The 20,953-nt window shown below is 40.6% G+C and overlaps 1 pseudogene; it reads left to right on the forward strand.

Moving 5' to 3' along the window:
• The first annotated feature begins 1,283 nt into the window (after positions 1–1,283).
• Positions 1,284–19,867, forward strand: LOC140243471 (putative nuclease HARBI1; annotated as a pseudogene).
• The last annotated feature ends 1,086 nt before the right edge of the window (positions 19,868–20,953 follow it).

Consider the following 20,953-nt stretch of genomic DNA (forward strand, 5'->3'; position numbering starts at 1 on the left):
TCCTTCGTGTCTAAAATCACTACGGCTCCGCCTTTGTCCGCAGGCTTGATGATGATGTCCGCGTTGTTCTTCAACGTGTTGATTGCTCGGAGTTGTTCCTTCTCTTGTTGGCTGGGTCGTTGCTCGTTGACGTGACGTAGGAAATTGTCGAGATGTCGCTCCACTGCAGAGGTGAAGTGGTCAATGTAGGGATTCCTTCCAGCTGGAGGGGTCCACTTAGCCTTTGTCAGCGATGATGGCTGCGAGATGGGTTGAGAAGGAAGCCAGGTATAAGCATGTAATCCCTCCTGGCAGACCTATCGTTTTAAGCGTTGATTCTCTGACAGAACCAATGTCTAAAACTGTCGACAAAAAACTTGTACGCTAAAAAACGTGTACGCTAACATATACATGGCAGTCCTGGAAGAAGTATTTCCTCTGTAAATGCACTCTCCAACCGTCAATGTATCTGAGATACATCGACGACATTTTCATAATCTGGCCCCACAGTGAAAAAGACCTTGCAGCCTTTCACGAGGCATTTAACAAACACAGTCGTCACATTCACTTCACAATGGAGAGCTCCAGACAGAAAATCCACTTCCTGGATGTCAATGTATCTAAGAATGGGGATATGCTTTCTACTAGTGTGTGCATTAAACCCACGGACTCCTTCACCTACTTGGAATACAATTCGTTCCACCCCTTACACACAAAGCAATCAATTGTGTACAGCCAACTAGTCGGGTACGCATCACATCTGACCCCAAAGTGTTTGAAGAAGATGCTGTAAATCTGGGAAAACATTTCGTCAGAAGGGGTTATCCTGTTCGCCTCGTAAACAATGCCCTCAAAAGAGTCAGCGAAAAATGCAGAGATGACCTCCTAGACACTAAACCTGAAGATGAGAGGAACGATCGCATCCCTCTTGTTACAACATTCCACCCACAGGTCAAAAAGTTTGTCTCCACTACCAAGAAAGAGTGGGCGAACATTCAACTTGATCCCAAACTTTCTACAGTATTGCGGGAACCCCCTCTACATTCCCAAAGACAACCGCCCAACTTGAGATCACTTCTGGTGCGGAGTGAGTTACCAAAACCTGCAACCCAAAAAGGTATCAAGAGGTGGGGCAAACCACGGTGTCAGATTTGTAACCACCTGGTGACAGAAACAGTGGTACAAATCTCTCCGTCACTCAGTATCAAACCACCGGACCACATGCGACTCTAGCAATGTGTTTTACTGTATCATGTGCACTAAATGCCCAGGGGTGTATAGGTGAGACTAGCACGAAGTTCCGTATGAGGTTTAATAATCACAAGAGATCAATCCTGAAGAAGCGAAAAGATACTCCAGTAGCGAACCACTTCAGTGACCCCCGCCATTCGATGGAAGACTTGAAAGTCTGCATCTTTGGCGGGGGTTACAAATCAGCCGAAGACAGGAAGTGGGCAGAATTGCGATCCATTGTTCGGAGCCGCAGTTTTGAAACAGGCAAGAACAAAGATCTTTCCTGGCTCAGCCCATACACTTTCTTCCGATAATTAATTGAAGTTGCTATTCCACTATTGATAATTTCACCCTTGTAGAGGTCTTCAATTTATTTTACTGGTACTGGACAACTTACGCAGTCTGGATGTGTTACTAGTAAAACTACCACATGTATATGGCATTTTCCTCACCCTTTTTTTTTCTTGTTTTCTTCTTTCTTCTCTCCTTATTTCCTCCTTTCGTATACTTTTTGCTCTCTCTTCTCTTCACTCTATATAATGCGTACAAGCACATTATGACGTAAAGTATGGCACCAATAATCGCGCAATTCAGCAGGCGTTTGTTGTTATTATTTGTTATCTATTGTTTTGGTTACACTGAGATTGCGCGCACTAGTAGGACATTAACACCTCACTGTTTATAGCACTTATCATTTTGTACCCATTGTAATGAAGAGAAAATTGGTGATGAATTTCACTACCTTTTTTCAGTGTAGACTCTTTAACGAACAACGAAAGAAATACTTTAAAAAATATTACTGGAAATACCCAAACACTATGAAGATGGATCAATTATTTAATTGTCAAAAGAAAACAGTCCTTTCCAACTTAACCAAGTTTTGTAATTATATAATGACACATGTTTAGATTATTAGTATTTTTTATCCTTTTTGTAAATACTACATGTCTTTTTTACAGGCTGTGCCTTCTTTTATTGATATATAACTTATTTGTCTTTTCACTCTCTCCTCCTTTTTTCTTCCATCTCTCTACTTCTTCTTCTTCTCGTTCCCGTCTCCATATTTCCTTCATTCTTGTTCACTTAGCGTATGGCTTCATTTCCGTATGTCTTTGCGTTTTTCTTTTTTCTGTTTCTATTTTTCTTTTTTTTTTCCCTGAACCAAAAATCACTCGTATATCTTTTGTTAATTCACCAGTCTTGTGTCCTTCTCACTCTCCCTCTTCACCTCTATATCCCTTCTCTCTCTCTCCTCTCTCGTCATATTTCCCTTTCTTTGTTTTGTTTTGGTTGTTTGTTTGTTTTTTTCCTTTTCATCAATCGCATTTCATTCTTTCTTTTTTTTTTGGTTGTAGTTGTTTTGCACACTTTTCAGAGTTATTTGCAATTATCATTTATTGATATTATAATGTGCTACCGGTATATGTTTTTCATTGGACTCCGATACCCAGAGTTTGGGTTATGAGTAAATAAACTTTCAAACTTTCAAACTGTGAAAATCCATTGGCACTTTTCACTGTATCACTTCATTGCCATTATGACGTTTCTACTATTACTGTTATTATTGTCTCATGATCCTTATGTGCAGCGCGCGCAATCCCATTGTGACGTCTTCTCTATTATGACGTAAAGTATGACACTCATAAGCGCACAACATGCGTTTGTTGTTATCTATTATTAGCCATGTCTACACCTATCCAAAAACTTGTAGTTGTACTACCTACGAGCGCAAAAAATGCGTTCCCCTAACCACGACAAAACTTCGATGCCGTTCACACCTACATGCAGTTAGCAAAACCTCGAGGTAAAGATAACTACGATAGAAAATAAAGGGCGCCTAGTTTGCACATAGGGTTGCGCACTATTGTGGAAAAACTGAGCGTCGTGGTTAACAAAACTCCGTTCACATCTGTCATAGTTTAAGCGCGCTTAAACCACGACAACACCCTAAGAAATCTTGTGGTGTTGTCGTGGTGTCTTCGCCTTAAGGTTTTGTCGTGGTTTTCTAAACTACATGCGTGTACATCTACGCTAACTTGGAGTTTAGTGCCTCGTAGTTTACAAAACCTCGAGGTTTAGAAAACCTTAAGGTAAAGGGGCCTAGGTGTGAACCTCACTATTTTTTTGTTTTGGTTACACTGAGATTACGCGTGCTAGTAGGATAATAGGGAGCTTTAGATTTTAGACGCGCGGACGTTCAAAGAGAAAAAAACATGATCTGAGTGTGCGCAGTAGCACGGATCAAGTTACTGCGCACGCTCAGATTATGTTTTTTCTCTTTGAACGTTCGCGCGTCTAAAATCTAAAGCTCCCTATTAAAGCCCAAAGAAAGTTCTGGTACGCCTGCAAAAGTTGTCAAATTTTGCTCCAAAATGTGAACGTATGCCTAGGAAATGTGCGGAATAACGCTGTAATAACAAGATATTCGATGGGTAACGACGAAAATGGGAAATATTAACCAAAAACAGTCAGTCTCAGAACTTACCAGAACGGGGTCAGGCTAGACTCGGACTCGGGGATAACTCGGTCTAGCTTTGTTTGACGGCGGGATGAGTTGTATTGGTTGTCCCTCTGGATTGTACAGCGTTGTATAGTAAGGGTACTAGGTCTCGCGCAGGGACCTAATGATCGCGCATAGCGTAACTGCGTATAGCAAGCGATATTACGCGTAGGACTAAGCGCAAAATTTGCCGATACGCCCATGGAATAAACATACCTGACTTACCGCTCAACATGAGAAGGAAGCAGGTAAGAAATTTTGATTTCCAACAAATTTTCCACTAAATTTCCAATTTTTTACCTTGTACAAACCTACCTTCCCTTAAAATCTGTTCTAAGGATGTGGTAGCCTAGACGTGTCGTCTCGCTTGTCTCGTTCGTAGTCGATAGAATTCGTAATTTGTTCGATCGATCGTTTACCACGTGACGTCATCATACACAAGAACAATGTATGCTGCCAGCTACGCTGAAATACTGTTAATAAATGTTGTTTTAAGTCAAATTTTAACACAACGATTATAATATTACAAAGGAATAAATATTTCAGTCTATCGAAGTTGAAGTGTGATTTCAATTTGAATTTGCTTGTGATTTCTTGCGCTAACTTCTGATATATTTGTGACAGGGGAGGGCCATAATGATACTGAAGAAAACAAATTAGATGAGAGTGTGACAAATGGGTGACGAAAATGAGAGGGTGACGAATGGGTAAGCACACACACAAGCACACACACACACACACACACAAAATATATGTTCATATTTTACTTTTTTCCATTTTATATTACGTGTATATTGTTGGTTAAAGTGATTAGAAATATTGTAAGAAAACTTTATAAATGAAAATTATTAACGATTATGAAAATATCAATGATAAAAATAATGATAATAACAAGGATAAAATGATAGTGGTTGAAGTGATAATAATAATAATAATAATGAAAATGATATTGATGATGATGATTATGATGATCGATGATGGTGGTGGTGATAATAGTAATAATGATAATGATAATAATAACAATAATAATTAATAATAATAATAATAATAACACATATAATAATAATAATAATAACACATATAATAATAATAACAATAATATACACAAGTTAGGTAAAACTGCTGTTGCTTAACAGGGACAAATTTAATATCAAGTGAAAAAATATTCTACGAAAGCCGGAGCACGTTACAGCCGCAGAGGGGCAGACACTTTCACGCATGAAACTACAGAGGGCAGCTGCGCGATCTTTACATACCCCGAGAAATTGAACGCATAAAAAAAAGTCCGACATACAAACGGCGACAGCGCACTACTCCGTCATCGTATCATCAGGAGATTCTGGGAGGCGATTTTTCTGCATTTTCGTGATATTCATTGAGAAATTCAGGTACGATTATGGAATAACTTCTATTATAAGAGCATTTCAAATTTTCGTGCGCGATATCTAGACCCCTCAACCATACTATGCATATGGGAGCGGCCTGTATAAACAGCATTGTAGCGTTCTGGCTACTCGCAGTAATGGTCCGAGTTGTTACAACGCGCGCATCCAAAACCTCTTTGGCGCGCATGCAAAATTAGTGTGCGCCTCTCAAGCACCTCTAAAAACAATCAAAGACGCTTGATAAACAACAACAAAAACTTCAAAGACCGCGCGTCTCAGCAACTGAGGTGATGTGCGTATTTAGGCTTGAGGACCGCGCGCTGTCCATTTGTTTTGTACAGGATTAGCACGCACTTTCCTGTCTGCTCATCAAGGCCTTGTTTGGTACCCGTAGTATAGAGTACTGATGAACATGGCGATCACGAACTGTGTGTAAATTGTCTGAAATAGGGTCGAGTTTTCCTTGAGACCGAGTTAAGCCTGGAGCCTTCTGGAATAAAAGTCGGTCTACCGACTTTTATTATTTTTCTCACAATACTCCAAAACGACTCATCATTCCGGCAAACCGCGTCAGCCAGGTAAGTTTCTTTGTAGACTCTTTCGATATATTGCAAGCAAATATGAAATGGTGTCAGACGGGTTCTCAGGCCCTTACCAGAACTTAGTTTTCACTTTAACATCTCACTGTTAAAGCCCAAACAAAGTTCTGGTACGCCTGCAAAAGTTGTCAAATTTTGCTCCAAAATGTGAACGTATGCCTAGGAAATGTGCGGAATAACGCTGTAATAACAAGATACTCGATGGGTAACGACGAAAATGGGAAATATTAACCAAAAACGTTCAGTCTCAGAACTTACCCGAACGGGGTCAGGCTTAGCCTTTTGTCAAGGCCCTCTCGCTGTAATGGGCGAGCGAAGCGAGCCCAGCCGAGCGCGCCAGCGCGAGGGCCTTTTGAGATCTGCTTTACACATTATTATTCATGAACGTGAACCCTTCTGAATACTCATTTTAACGGGTTCCGGTCAACCAATGGAGTGGCGCGCTCCCCGCATCCTCAGCCTCGGTGTTGTCATGCCTGTTCGCATGCATCACTGACCGCCCGCGGAGGTCTGCCACAGAACTCTACACACTCTGTGTGTATAGAGTTCTGTGAGGTCTGCGGCGTGCATTCGCTCTATTCAAATCGGGTTCGAGCAGACAGACACGCTGATTGGTCGTCGACTTTTGCTCCCAAAATCGGGGAGCAAAAGTCGGTAATTCAAAGGGCTAACAAAAGGATGCGAAGCAGATCTCAAAAGGCCCTCGCGCAACCCCACTCAGCTGGGCTCTCTTTACCATACAGCGAGAGGGCCTTGACAAAAGGCTAGGTCAGGCTAGACTCGGACTCGGGGATAACTCGGCCTCGCTTTGCTTGACGGCGGGATGAGTTGTATTGGTTGTCCCTCTGGATTGTACAGAGTTGTACTATGCATATGGGAGCGGCCTGTATAAACTACATTGTAGCGTTCTGGGGTGGTATTCTGAACACCGTTTTATCTCTGTTGTAACTTGTGTTGTAAGTCCGTGAGTTACAACACCGCTAAAACAGTTGTAAATCGGTATTCTGAAAACTGTTTTAACGGTGTTGTAAGTCATGATAACCACGCCCATCGCAATAATCATATCCAATAGGAAATATTGTTAGAAGTAGCATCTAAGGCATTTCAACCAATAAGATTGCTCCCTTGGGCAAATGCGCCTTGCTTAACTCTGCGCGTTTTAACAAGCGCTCATTCTCTGGCGTGCGCACAAATAGGACAATGGCATGCGCAGGTAAAGAGAGCCAGAGATAAAATAAAGTTACAACAGAAGCTTGATCATTATAGTAGACCAGCCAAACCTCAAAAAAGGCTCTAGATAAGGATTCGACGGCATTTTTTGTTAATGCTCTGTTCTCATGATGAAAGTCTTGCAAAAATACTAAGGAATAGCGTACGGCCGGATGTCAAGCGTATTTTTGCCGAAAAATGCCATTTTTAGCTCAAAATTTAGAAGCATGTCAAAAATCACGATTTTTATTTTTTGCTTGCATTCAATTCATATTTGAAAGATCTTGAGTTTCAATTGTCCCTTTTCATGAAATTGCAATTTAAATGAGTTTCCTTAGCATTTTAAAAGGTCATTTTGTACAGCCATATATGGGGCTCTCAAATGTTTGGGTGTTGTTTTCTCGAAATAATATTCACAGATTAATTAACGTTCTGCAAAGTTTGTTTTTCCAAGCTAATTAGATGATCTTCCAAAAGTAATTTAATGTTTTATAAAACTACAAATGCTTCTTTAATTGAATGTGTCAATATTATTTCCAAGCTAATTAGATGATCTTCCAAAAGTAATTTAATGTTTTATAAAACTACAAATGCTTCTTTAATTGAATGTGTCAATATTATTTCTAGTTTTCTTGAAGAAATTTTTACTTTTAATAAAAACTCTGAACATGTAGGAACTTAGAAAATGCATTTTCGAGCATTTTCCAGTAGCCCCGCGCTGCTTGTGTGCGCGCAAATACTGAATACGTGTGCGTACGTCTACAGGTAAAGTCTCTCGCGCGGGGATCAAGGGACTCGACTAGGTATAGAGCTGGGGTGGTATTCTGAACACCGTTTTATCTCTGTTGTAACTTGTGTTGTAACTTGTGTTGTAAGTCTGTGCGTTACAACACCGCTAAAACAGTTGTAAATCGGTATTCTGAAAACTGTTTTAACGATGTTGTAAGTCGTGAAAGCCACGCCCACCCAAATAAGCATATCCAATAGGAAATATTGTTAGAAGTAGCATCTAAAACATTTCAACCAATAGCCGGGTTCACACGTACATCAATTAGCGGGATACAAATCTCGAGATTTGCATCGCGATCGTCATCCCGAGTTTTTTGCACGTGTGGACAGAAAAAACCCGAAAACTAGCGGGATAAGCATCGCGATGCTAATCCCAAGAAATCTTGCGCTGGTTCGCCAATTAGCGGGATAATTGGCCCCGCGCTGGTACGTGTGAACGGTCGGGATTAGAATCTCGAGTTTTTACATCCCATCATGCAATGCGCACATCACAACAGCGAGGCCTCTGCGAGGAGGTCCTTCACCTCTTTGGAGAACAATAACAACAGCGCGCGAACCACACCAATGACGCGTAAAAGACAATGGACAAAGGAAAGTGCGCACAGGTGGTGATAGAGAAGGGCGCTGTGTGACCCAGTTTGCAGGCTTTGCTGTTATCTCTATCGGCAATTAGCGGGATAATTCGGTACGTGTGGACGCTCGCCAAATTAGCGGGATACCGATCGCGATCGCTATCCCGCTAATTTGGTACGTGTGGACGCTCGCAAAAAAACTCGGGATGAGCATCGCGATCGTCATCCCGCTAATTTGTACGTGTGAACCCGGCTAATAAGATTGCTCCCTTGGGCAACTGCGCCTTGCTTAACTCCGCGCGTTTTAACAAGCGCTCTTTCTCTGGCGTGCGCACAAATAGGACAATGGCATGCGCAGGTAAAGAGAGCCAGAGATAAGTTACAACAGAAGCTTGATCATTATGCCTTCTTACCGGTTTTGACGTATAGTTGGTGCGGTAGGGGATTCGCAAAGCTATCTCAGATTGAGTCTTTCTAATTTTGTTTAAAAAATAAGAAGATATCTGGCGTTTATAAGAGGAACCCAAATTTCATGGTTTATGGGGAACTAGACGCTTCTAAATTAAGTTAAGCCCTTGCAATGCCATGTTATCATTATTATAAGAAGTAGTATAATAGAAGTAGAAGTATTAGTATTATTGTTGTTGTTCTTGTTGTCACTATCTTCACAAGATATCTCTTGGAGATCAATATCACGTCAAATTCCATCATGGAGCCTTAGACTTCTAAATACTTTTCTCAGGATTCGCGCCATCCCCAGCAATAAATATTTTTGAAACACTCAAAGGTACTGATAATGAATTCTTATTGGTGAAGATAGTGAAATCATATAAAAAATGTTTAATATTTTGAAAGATATTTTTTGAAATGAAAAGTGCTTAAAACAAACTGCCGACGGTGCCGGTAACCTTTCTGTTCATGTGTTTGTGTTTTTGTCTATGTGCATAATTACAGTATGCTACGCGTATGTACTTGCAATGTTACTGTTACCAAAATTTGTATTGTGGAATGAGTTTACATTTTGTCAAACTGCTATATCTTTTGCCTTTCTGTACATACATTGTTTTTATTTTTTTTGTATATCTTTCTTATTTTGAACTCGCATACCACAATATTGAGTTAATGATTTACCTCTCTATCTAACATAAGTTAAAGCGAAAGTTACAACGGAGTTAAAACACCTTCACCCTGTTTTATCTCAGAAGCATAAAATGCACGGGGCATGACTTACAACAGAAGATAAAACAGTTTTCAGAATACCGTGTAATCTAATGGGTGTTCAGGTTTGCGCCCACTGTTACGCGCGTGCGCATACCCTAAGACAATGGTATGCGCAGGCAAAGAGTGCGCAAGATAAAACACAAGTTACAACAGAAGTTACAACAGAGATAAAACGGTGTTCAGAATACCGATTTGTTACAACAGACTTACAACAGAGATAAAACAGTCTCAGAATACCACCCCTGGTAGTCACTGATCAAAAACGAACAGAAGTACATATATATATATATATATATATATATATATATACATATATATATATATATATATATATATATATATATGTTCAAACATGTTGCGAATTCACGTATTGGCTCCAATATAGCGAAGAATCAAGAAATAAACTAGTAATGCATTATTTCGCCAATAAGAATGAGTTTATTGAACAACTCAAATTTTCGGTGGCCTCCACCTTCTTCAGGAGTCTCGACGGGGAATGTCAATACCAAAACATAAATTGAACATGAAGAGCGCGCACTCACGTACACAGAATTGGTTGCTATGAGAGTGCGTACCCTTCACAATGATGTTGCCATGTAGACGCAATGTAGTCAAGGTACCCCACGCATAAGGAGAAGGCGACTCGCTCTGCGTGCCCCCGTATAGCGCGTTTACCCTACAAACCTGTTGGCCGGCGAGCGGAGCGAGCCGCCTTTATCCACTCGTTCAGGGATGTGTACTTTTGTCGTTGTTGTTGCTTTATATTCTTTCACAAATTTGCGTACAAATTTGACGCAGAAAATAAACACGGCACCAAGGCAAGCCTCGTTAATATTAAGTAGAATAAGAATAGTTAACCAATCATAATAAAACCTGCGACATATTCTCAAACTTTCAATTTGGATTCAGGGAAAATCACAGCACAACACACGCACTACTTGCCCTCATCGACAAAGTCACACAAGCACTCGACACACATTCACACACAATAGGTATCTTCTTGGACTTCTCCAAGGCCTTTGACACGATTAACCACGGAATACTTCTCGCCAAACTGTCTCATTATGGAATACGTGGAAAGGCCTTGGAGTGGTTCACGAGTTACCTATCAGAAAGATCCCAATTTGTATATGTTAACGGCTTTGACTCTCAAAGTAAAACAATTGCATCTGGTGTTCCACAAGGGAGTTTATTAGGCCCATTGTTATTCATTATTCATATTAATGATTTTCATAGATCCTCGGAGAAACTATCATTCATATTATTCGCGGATGACTCTAACCTTTTTTTTTCTCACCCTGACCCAAACATTTTAATAAGAACAGTCAATGAAGAACTGAAAAAGGTTATACAATGGATATACGCAAATAAATTGTCATTAAATATTCAAAAAACAAAAGTTATGCTTTTTAGTAATTCTTTAGATAGCCTCCCAGGCAAAATAACATTTGATACTACTCCCTTAGAAGAAGTTTCTTCCTTTAAATTTCTTGGTGTTTGCGTCGATAACAAGCTTTCATGGAGGAATCATATTGATAAAATATGTACAATTATATCACGTAACATTGGCGTAATGAATAGATTAAAATATTATCTTCCTTCATCTGCATTATTAACTCTTTATTCTAGTTTGATACTACCTTATTTAAACTACGGGATTCTTGCTTGGGGTAATACATATCAGATGTTACTTGATAAACTTCTTTTACTGCAAAAGAAAGCGCTTAGAATTGTTTTTAATTTACATACCCGAGAACATACAGATGCTTTGTTTTCTGACCATAAAATATTAAAAGTAAATGATTTGTATGTGTTTCAACTTGGCCAGTTTATGTTTAATTACAACAGTAACTTTTTACCTAAAATATTCCATGATTCATTTCATCGAAATAGTCATGTTCATAACTATCCCACGCGACGATCCGACGAATTTCATCTTCCACTAATGAGAACCGCACATGCCCAAAATACATTTCTTTATACCGGACCCAGACTTTGGAATAACTTAGATAATAGTTTAAAAGATTCCCCCAAATTTGTTACATTTAAATACAAACTCAGAAAATATTTACTTTCTACCTATAATCTTAGATAATTTAAATTGTTTTGATTCATGCTTGAGCCTTCACCTGTCCTGATGTCGCAGCACTTGGCGTGTTCTGTGTGCAGACTTCTCTTCTTTCTTCTCTCCTCTTCCTTTCCTGTCTTTTGTTCCTCGTAGACTTGTATTGTTACCGTCTTCTCTCCTCTCGGTACTGTCTCGCGTCTTACAGTGTATACGTGTGGGTAATCGAATGTGTGTACGAACGTGTTGTCCTTGTCATATTTTCCCGGTACACGTGGTTCAGTGAGCAGTGTCCGGGCACTAGCATTGGTATTCTATATTTTTTTCCCAACCGGTGTATCTCAAAATAATTACATGTATATTGTTATAGAATAGTATATAATTTACTCATTATTTGTCTAGCGATCCACGTCCGACAAGCTATGCTTTTTAGTGGATCACTATTTTCCATAATCGAATTCATTTTCCGCTCTCCCACGAAGTATTTATACAGTGTTTTCCTAAATATTGTACATGTTATATGTTGTTCTATAACTTGTCTCGTATATATATTACATGAATCTTTTGCAAACGTTTGAACAATATTTCATCACATGTATACTTTGTACTATGTTTTTTTTTTTTTTTTTTGGATTTTCGTTGATTGGAAATAAACTATGATTGATTGATTGATTGAATATATTAACGAGGCTTGCCTTGGTGCCGTGTGTATTTTCTGCGTCAAATTTGTACGCAAATTTGTCAAAGAATATAAAGCAACAACAACGACAAAACTTGATTAAAGTACACATCCCTGAACGAGTGGATAAAGGCGGCTCGCTCCGCTCGCCGGCCAACAGGTTTGTGGGGTAAACGCGCTATACGGGGGCACGCAGAGCGAGTCGCCTTGTTTAAAGGCTAATAAGAAGGAGGACATTGACATGTTTATTACGTAACAATGGTGTTCAATTACTTTGTGTTATCACGCTATGATATCGACATAGTACTCATCAACGTACCATAAGTTACAAAATTAGGTTAAAGAGCGCTCCAACAATTAAATTGTTTCATGACTTAAAATACAAAAATCATCGGTAGGAAGAAGTCAGTACAACAATTCCTGTTAAGAAGCAGATGAAATCATCAATTACAAAAGCCACAGTTTGGTGTCTCGCTGAAATCTAAACAGATTTGAACATGCAAGTGTGAAATTGATTGACTCATACAACTGAGTGATAGGATGACAGTGTGAATCCATCTACAGAAAATAATGCAAAATAAGAGTAAATTGATTATTAAGATGGAGACATGAAATCATAATATTCGCTATAATCATAATCTCAGACAGAATAACCAACTAATTTCTCTATCACAACACCAGTGGTATTGAAACAGTTATCAATTAGAAAGATGTTTTGAAAAAAATATCTTATAATCCTCATCATGACTTATTCCTCTCTTTAACGGAAGAATGAGTAACCGTTTAGAATGGATAAATCCCTGTTCAACCCTTCACCTTGAAAGCTCTTACTCTTCACGATTACCCCGTCGAGACTCCTGAAGAAGGAGGAGGCCACCGAAAATTTGAGTTGTTCAATAAACTCATTCTTATTGGCGAAATAATGCATTACTAGTTTATTTCTTGATTCTTCGCTATATATATATATATATATATATATGTATATATATATATATATATATATATATATATATATATATATATGTGCCTACACACACATATATATACTTATATATTGCGATCGGCGGTTGCATAGTAAAATATGGAGTTTGTATTGAGGGTGCACCACTGAACTAAAACATATTTTAGTTCGGTGGGGTGCACATACAATAGAAAAATTACTTGGTAGAAAAATGTCCTATTTAACAAATAGGGGCTGAGTTTGTAAGTGACATCGCAGAACTGCTGATTTGTATTTGATCAATGACAACTTCAAAATGTCACGACTTTCTCAGTTTTTAGCAGCATTTGATCCAACTTTCATCCTCTTGTTCTCATTTTAGTGCTTCTATTCGAAAAAAAAAAAGATTTCGGGGGGGGGGGCTGTAGAGCCCACTAATGTCAAAATCGACCACTAATGTCATAACACGTCGACGACAAATGTCATACATTTAACAACCATTAATGTCATAACACGTCGACGACAAATGTCATAACAACCACTAATGTCATAACACGTCGACGACAAATGACATAACAACCACTAATGTCAGAACACGTCGATGACAAATGTCAAAATCGGATTAACCACTAATGTCATAACACGTCGACGACAAAATTATATATCAAAATTTCCATTTTTACTGCAAATGTCATAACACGTTGACGACAAATGTCAAAATCGGATTAACCACTAATGTCATAACACATCGACGACAAATGTCAAAATTTCCAAATTTTACTGCAAATGTCATAACGCGTCACAGGGGCATATCCAGGAATTCCGTCAAGGGGAGGCGCCTTTACAAAATCAAAGGCTGGCGAGACCCTCCCATAAGGGGACCATAAGGGGATGCGTGCCCTCTCCATCTATGATTGCGTTAACCACAAATGTCAAAACTCATTGCTTGCATTACAGGGGCGGATTCAGGATTACCGTAAAGGGGAGGCGCCTTTACAAAATTAAAGCTGCCGCACCCCACCCCCATATTTCCCCTTTTTAGTTTTATTGTTTTAACTAAAGAAAGAGAGAGAGAGAGCGAGAAAGGGGGGGGGGCACCAGAGGGGAATGCGCGCCCCCTCCTCGATCCACGACTGTGTAAACCAAAATAATGTCAAAACGCATTGCTTGTAATACAGGGGCGGATCCAGGAATTGCGTAAGGGGGGGGGGGGCACCTTAACTAAAGAGTGGCACATCCCCATGTTTTTGTTATTATTTATGTTGTTTTGAAGAATTTTTTCTTTTTTATTCATGTTGTTTTATGAGGGGGGGGGGGGGGGGGGCACCAGAGGGGGGATGCGCCGTCTCGATCCGCGATTGCGTCAACCACAAAATGTCAGAACTCATTGCTTGCATTACAGGGGCGGATCCAGGAATTCCGTAAAGGGGAGGCGCCTTTACAAAATTAAAACCTGCCGCACGCCCTATTTTTTTTTTCATTTCATTTGTGTAGTTTCTACAACAACAACAACAACAACAACAACAACAACAAAATAGCTACCGCACCCCTATTTTTTTCTTGTTATTTCTGTTGTTTTAACAACAACAAGAAAAAAGATAGAAAGGGGGCACCAGAGAGGTATGAGTCCCCTCTCGATCCGCGATTGCGTCAACCACAAATGTCAAAACTCATTGCTTGCATTACAGGGGCGGGTCCAGGAATTCCGCAAAGACGTCTTTTCAAAATGAAAGGCTGGCGTAACCCCCCTCAACTTATTTTATTTCTTTTTATTTTTACGGAATTCCTGGACCCGCCGCCACGGCCCCTGTAATGCAAGCAATTAATTTTGACATTTGTCGTTGACGCAATCGCGTATCGAGACGGGGAGCATCCCCCTCTGGTGCCCCTATCTATTTTTTGTTGTTAAAACAACAGAAATGAAATGAAAAAAAAAATAGGGGGAGCGGCATGTTTTAATTTTGTAAAGACTACTCCCCTTTACGGAATGCCTGGATCCGCCCCTGTAATGCAAGCAATGAGTTTTGACATTGTGGTTGAGGCAACGGGGGATCGAGACGGGCGCATCCCCCTCTGGTGCCCCCTCTTTTTTTTTTCTTCAAAGCAACATAAATAATAACAAAAAGATGGTGGGTGCGCCAGGCTTTTATTATGTAAAGGTGCCCCCACCCCCCACCCCTTTACGTAATTCCTGGATCCGCCCATGTTTTACAAGCAATGAGTTTTGACATCTGTGGTTGACGCAATCGCGGATCGAGAAGGGGGTGCATCCTCTCTGGTGCCCCCCTTCTCTCTCTCTCTCTCTCTTTCAGTTAAAACAATAAAACTAAAAAGGGGAAAATGGGGAGGGGGTGCGGCAGCCTTAATTTTGTAAAGGCGCCTCCCCTTTACGGAATACCTGGATCCAGGAATTATGACATTTGTGGTTGAGGCAATCATGGATCGTGAGGGGGCGCATCCCTCTCATGTGCCCCCTTTCTTAAAAAAAAACAACAACAACCCAACATAGATAAAAAGAAAAAATCTTCAAAACAACATAAATAATAACAAAAAGATGGGGGGGGGGGGAATGCGCCAGGCTTTAGTAAAGGTACCCCCCTTTACATAATTCCTGGATCCGCCCCTGTATTACAAGCAGTGAGTTTTGACACTTGTGGTTTGCGCAATCGCGGATCGAGAAGGGGGCGCTTTAATTTTGTAAAGGCGCCTCCCCTTTACGGAATTCCTGGATCCGCCCCTGTAATGCAAGCAATTAGTTTTGACATTTGTGGTTAACGCAATCGCGGATCGAGACGGGCGCACCCCCTCTGGTGCTCCCTCTCTTTATTTTCTTAAAAACAACATAAATAATAAGAAAAGGATGGGGGATGCGCCAGGCTTTAATTATGTAAAGGTGCCCCCCCCCCCTTTACGTAATTCCTGGATCCGCCCCTGTATTACAAGCAATGAGTTTTGACATTTGTGGTTGACGCAATCGCGGATTAAAAAGGGGGCGCATCCCCCTCTGGTACCCCCCCTCTCTCTCTCTCTTTAGTTTAAACAATAAAACTAAAAAGGGAAAAATGGGGGGAGGGTGTGGCAGCTTTAATTTTATAAAAGCGCCTCCCCTTTACGGAATTCCTAGATCCGGCCCTATAATGCAAGCAATGAGTTTTGACATTTGTGGTTAACGCAATCATGGATGGAGAGGGCACGCATTCCTCTATGGTGCCCCCCTTCTATTTTTTTTTAACAACATAAATAAAAAGAAAAAATGAGGAGGGAATGTGGAAGCCTTTGACTTTGTAAAGGCTCCTCCCTTTTACGGAATTTCTGGATCCGCTTCTGTAATGCAAATGAAGGGTTTTGACATTAACCTGTGGTTGACGCAGTGGCGGATCTAGAGGGGGCGCGGCGGCCCCTCCCCGTCTCTGTTTTTGTTAAAATAAAAGAAAGAAAAAAGAAAAAGAAAAAGAAAGGGGAGGGGTTTCGCTGGCCTTTGAGTTTGTAAAGGCACTTCCCCTTTACGGAATTCCTGGATCCGCCCCTGTGACGCGTTATGACATTTGTGGTCGACGTGTTACGACATTTGTGATTAACCCAATTTTGACATTTGCGGTTGACGCAATCGGGGATCGAGAGGGGCGCATCCCCCTCTGGTGCCTCCTGTCTATATTTTGTTAACGCAACAGAAATGTAAATAAGAAAATGGAGGGGGGGGGGGGAAGGGTCTCGACAGCCTTTGATTTTGTCGGAATTCCTGGATATGCCCCTGTGACGCGTTATGACATTTGCAGTAAAAATGGAAATTTTGACATTTGTCGTCGACGTGTTATGACATTAGTGGTCACTATGACATTTGTCGTCGACGTGTTGTGACATTAGTGGTTGTTATGACATTTGTCGTCGACGTTAGTGGTCACTATGACATTTGTCGTCGACGTGTTGTGACATTAGTGGTTGTTATGACATTTGTCGTCGACGTGTTATGACATTTGTGGTTGTTATGACATTTGTCGTCGACGTGTTATGACATTAGTGGTTGTTTTGACATTAGTGGTCGATTTTGACATTAGTGGGCTCTACAGGGGCTTCCCCTTTAAGCAAATGTTCATTGCAAGTATTGGCGACATTTGTGTTATTTGAGCCAATTTTTCATAAGGTTTTCTGTTCTCTCTCTCTCTCTCTCTCTCTCTTTCAATCAGTCCATCGTGCAGCCACTGATGTACCGTTATGTCGCCCCCTCCCCTAAAAAAGGAAAAAATTACAGTCGCAATTTCCACATGATAACTTTAAAAATAATGAATCAATCCAAATGCAATTTCAAGGTATGAAACTATAACTTATTACCTGCATCTTACAGAAGATCCAATCTGATTTGCTTGAGAGGAAAAAAAAAAAAAAAAAGAGAAATGAAGATCTAGAGAGCTGTAAGGAATCCCTTCCCTCCAAGTTCCGTCCACTGTGTTCACATATCAACCCATTCCATACTGGATTCTGAAATGCCCATAGATTTTGAATACGCATGCCACCAGGTTCAATATGGAACGGGTTAATGCACAGTTCCAAGAGCATCCAAGTGCTATATTTGCAAGATACGAACTCATATCATGCTTTACGATCTTATACATTTCTGTGTGACCACTTAACCAAATTGAATGGGGCTTTCTGCAAAATGTAGCTGAAAAGTTATAGTTTAATTCTCTGAAATAGCACTTAAATTGTTTAATCAATTTGAAAGTTATCAATGTGGAATCTGATTGCAATTTTTTTTTTTTTGGGGAAGGCCCGGTCCCACTGCACTTACGGATGCAAAGAGGATGTAAAGCTTAAAAAAAGATTTCGCCATCCGTTGGAAAACGCTACGCATCCGCTGTATACTCATCGCATACGTGTTCCATACGCTCTATCCATCGAGCATCCGTCCATGGTGATTTCATCCGCGCAAAAATTTTTAAGCTGCTCAAAACTTTTAGAACGGATGAACTTTCCGCCGTGTACGATGTAAATCCGCGACATATACGAGCAACAAATGTTGTACGTCCGTTATCATCCGTTAAACGTCCGCTGTATCCTCTCTGCATCCTCTGGGCATCCTCGCAACTCACATCCGCTGCAGCTGAAAACGGAAAGAGGAAGGAAAGATATGGTACATGGAACGTCTCTACATCGTTAATAGCACGGAAATAGAAAGGATGTAAGCGTATGCATCTCGTATATAAAGTATTTAAAACGGACAAAGCGTTTGTATCTGGGATGTATCTCGTACATTTACGATGTTTGGAGTATGTCTTGAGTATGTAAAAGGACACCTAGCGGACAACCGATATTTTGTAAAAAAAGGGGGAGAAAAATCATCTGGATATCAGTATGAGTCGAGCAGCCGTGGTGTACAGGCCTCATCACCCTTGGTCTTGGTCTTCAACAATTATTGTTTTCCATCATGGATGATCAAAGAGTCCATATGATAGCTGCACTCATTCAACAGCAGAACCACAACCTGTTCAGACTGTATCAAGTTTTAGACAGAAGGAGAAGAAGGAGACGTCCAAGAGCTGTGTGGGTCCGAGGATGGATCGTGAGAAGAATGGAGTTTGGACTGTATGACCATTTTGATGGTGGAGCTGAGGAATGGAGACCCTCGTGCATTCCATCTCTTCATGAGGATGCCACCAGCCATATTTGACGAGCTTGTCTAAGACCCAGGTTGACCAAGCCTAGCATCAACTTCTGTCCCAACCTGGACCCTGGACTGAAGGTGGCCCTGACTCTGCGGCACCTGGCCTCTGGAACCACATACAGAAACATGCAGTATGCATGGAGGGTGCCACACAACAGCATCAGCAAAGTCGTCAGAGAAGTGGTAGAGGTCATCGTTGAAGAATACATTGACGAGCTCCTCAGGTGCCCCACTACTGAACAAGGCTGGAAACAACTTGCAGAAGATTGGTATCAGAGGTGGAACTTTCCTCACACTGTAGGAGACATAGATGGGAAGCACGTGGCCTGCAAAGCTCCAACCAACTCAGGGTCCACTTATTACAACAACAAGGGCTTCTTCAGTATCATCCTCTTTGCCATGGTTGATACTGACGACAAGTTCATCTACATCGATGCTTTAGGCAACGGTTCGCTTCAGATGAACAGATATACAACACAAGTGACCTCAAGGATGGGCTGGAACGCAACTTCATCATGGGTTTTCCTGGTCCAGACCCCCTTCCCAATGACACACATGATGTGCCCTACTTCATCGTTGGTGATGACGCGTTCTCCCTCAGAACCTACCTCATGAAGCCGTACAGTTCAAGATACCTCACCCGTGAAGAGAGGATCTTCAACTACAGGCTGTCCAGGGCAAGACGGGTGGTGGAGAACGCCTTCGGTTTCCCGGCTAACAGGTTCCAGATACTTCTCACCACCATGCAGCATGACCCAGAGACTGTGAGGAGCATCGTAGAAGCTTGCTGCATCCTGCACAATCTCATGCGCACCCGCTACCCAGTATTGCAGAACAGACTTGTCGACCGTCAACAAGGGAATGGGGACATGGATCCTGGGGAATGGAGGCAAGGACTTAACCTGATGGACACTGTGGATGTACAAGGCCACAACAGAGCTTCACGTGAAGCGAAGAAGCAGCGCAACCTCCTGAGACACTGGTGCAACTCCCCAGCTGGATCAGTGGAGTGGCAAGACAGGATGATAGATGATTAGAATGGATGCTTCCTTGAGACTGTTGCATAAGACTGATGAGATTGTGCCATAAGAACACAGTGTTACAATGTTGTTGTATACTTGTAGCTGTTTATTGTTGAATGCATGTTATGGGGTCCTACAATGATTAGGGCATTAATAAACAGCTTTGTTTAATTCAAAATGTGTTGATGGCTGAATATAAATTGTATTGATAATAAAGGTTCATAATATGTGTGGCAGCTGGGATGGTGGACCATAAAGTCCCAGTATAGTTACACTGCCAGCGTAAGTCCAGAGGTTTCCCTATCCCACAATTTTCCAGAAGTCCAAAAGTCGTTTATTCCCCAGATAATAGTAAAGTACAACATCAATTCAACCATAGTTTATTTCCAATCAACGAAAATCAAAACGTAGTACAAAGTATACATGTCATGAAATGATATTGTTCAAACATTTGCAAAAGATTCATGTAGTATACGAGATAAATTATATAATAACATATATGAGGAACAATTGTTTGAACAATATCATTTCATGACATGTATAAGTTTGTACTATGTTTTGATTTTCGTTGATTGGAAATAAACTATGATTGAATAGAATTGAATTGAACATCACTTGTGTAAACGGCCCTTTTTGCCCATCAATAAAAAATAAAAACCAGACTGTGGCCAACTGATCCCAGGCCAGACTATGTTGTTGGACCATAGCATGCTGTCATGGTTGCACTGTTAGTCAGAATTCCCTGTGTCCAATTATTCACATATAGTATATGACTTAACTGTTTTGATAAATAAGGTAACGAAAAACAACAACAACAACGACATTATAATCTTTGGCCACATAACTTATATCAGGGATTTTCCCCAAAATTTGAGCTAAATTTAACGTGTATAACGTTAAGTTTTACTCAAATTAGCGTTTCAAGTGTTCAAAACAAGTGTTTCAAAGACTTTACCAACACTTTATTAAGGAAAAAATGCAAAGTTTTAACCTTTTTTTTCAAAGTTTTTACCAACACTTTATTAAGAAAACAAAAAAGGCAAAGTTTTGACCATGTTTACAAAGACCAGATGTAGAGATGTATCAGTGTAGCCTTCTTCG

The sequence above is a fragment of the Diadema setosum genome, chromosome 20, assembly GCF_964275005.1.
Source record: "Diadema setosum chromosome 20, eeDiaSeto1, whole genome shotgun sequence".
Lineage (NCBI taxonomy): Eukaryota > Metazoa > Echinodermata > Echinoidea > Diadematoida > Diadematidae > Diadema > Diadema setosum.